This window comes from Pinus tabuliformis, chromosome 5_1 (genome assembly GCF_031772625.1).
Source record: "Pinus tabuliformis cultivar Carrire ecotype Pingquan chromosome 5_1, CPIR1, whole genome shotgun sequence".
Taxonomy (NCBI): Eukaryota; Viridiplantae; Streptophyta; class Pinopsida; order Pinales; family Pinaceae; genus Pinus; species Pinus tabuliformis.
In genome coordinates, this window is record NC_142305.1 from 807,354,574 (window position 1) to 807,356,677 (window position 2,104).

The following is a 2,104-nucleotide window of genomic DNA, read 5'->3' on the forward strand; positions in this document are numbered from 1 at the left end:
GATGCCAGAGATTTCCAGCGATAGGCTTCACATGCGTATCATTTATTGTCGCGACTCACACACCAGCGATACGCGCTGACTCGGTAGCCTCAGACGTGTAAGAAGCTGCGTGATGACTCATCCGCGTATGGTGCCCACGTCAGCAGGATAACGTTTTCCTCGCCCCGAATGATGCGTGAACGTTGCTGAGGTGTCGTTGTCTTTGGTTGACTCCGTTAACGCGCCAACCGACACGGACTACCAGTTGTCCACGTCCACCATTTTTGTTAAGGTTTTCTCGCCGACGATTGTGGTTATTCAAATATTAAATGGAAGCATGCTAACAACTACGATATGAATGCATATAATCGGTTAACTATAGTTAAGGTTGTTGGTATTAATTAATCATAGAAATTCATTTAAATATATCTCAGCAGAAGTATATTCTATAATTTTGTCTTTCCTCGTCACTTAAAATAATATCAGTTGTTAATTATTTTTAATATAAAATTTTATAATATAAGCCATTTTAAATAAATTAAATTATATAAATTTTTATGGAAATTTAAATGGTTTATCTAATATAAGAAAGGAATTCTTTTATGTTTAAAAACGTGAAAGAAGGTTCTCAAATCATTATAGTTTTACTCTTTTAGAAAGTTAAGAATGTTGATAGTGTCATAAATTAAATAGAATGTGAGTATAAGACAAAGAATCTACCAGAGTGTTTTTCATCATCAATTCTCCTAGCATTGCACTAGTGAGAGATTATTTCATCTTATGGCACGTTTTAGGAATTGAGAGAGGTGAAGTTCATGAGAATTTTGTCTTGTCTTAGCAATATCTATCTTCTTCTTAAAGCTAGTCAAAGCAGAGGATAATTTTGGTTGTGGAGATTGGGGTTCATCACCTCTTTATAGTATCTTAGTTTCCTTTTTCCTTATAATTATTTATTGCTCCACAAATTCTCCTTAAAGTTGGAAGTAACAATATCCAATAGACTAGCCAAGCCTAGGCATCCTTATGCTATCCTCACTTAAGCAGAAAGTAGGAATTTTCATTGGAATTAGAAGCAATTTTAGGAAATCTCTTGATTCCATGGTGTATAACTTCTTCTCAAACATAATATACCTAATCCAAAAAGAATAAAAATATTTAAAATTACTCAATTCAATTATAACACAAACCGACGTAAGGACGTAAGGAAACAAGTTAACGACCCAAGAACTAGAGGCATCTGGCAGGAGTGAAAGCCTCGGCCCAAGAACTAGAGGCATCTCGCAAGAGAGGCATCTGGTAGGAGTGAAAGCCTGCCCCCTTACAAATCATCATCGGCCCAAGAACTAGAGGCATCTCGCAAGAGAGGCATCTGGTAGGAGTGAAAGCGTGCCCCCTTACAAATCATCAACGGATTATTCTAGGTGTCGTAGTTTTCTTTGAATAATAGTGACTTTGTTTGAATAATAGTAGTTTTCTGGTTGTCCTCAGTGCTAATTTGACAACTAAATTATAACACATTAGATTTTCTCACCTAGAAAAAACGCAAAATAAATATTAGACATTAATCAAATTTTATTTTAACTATAACACAATATTAATATTAAACACTATTTTATCTTAACTATAAATTAATATTAATATTAAACACTATTTTATTTTAATTATAATACAATATTAATATTTTTTTAAATAAACATTTAATGAGTATTTGAACCAATAACCTTTACACACAAAACATAAAGTGTCTTGACAAAAACACTTATTCACAGATAACATAAAACTCATAATACAATATTACTAATCCAATTTTATTTTAACTTTATCACCATATTAATATTAAACACGAATCAAATTTTATTTTAACTTCTCTTTAATAGTTTTTATTTATATTTTAAAAACGGTCAACTAAATAAGAATTAAATACTAACAACCAACAAACATCAACTTTGGAGCGTTGGGAAAACGAATCGCACCTTCCTCACGCATTAATCATATCGGAGTATATTCATAAAATATTTTTAAATAATGTGTTATTTTAACACATCTAAGAACCCATTTTGAGATAAAATATTTCTAAATAATTTTTTAATATATCCAAGGACCCAGGTTGATTTTGGCCTATCTT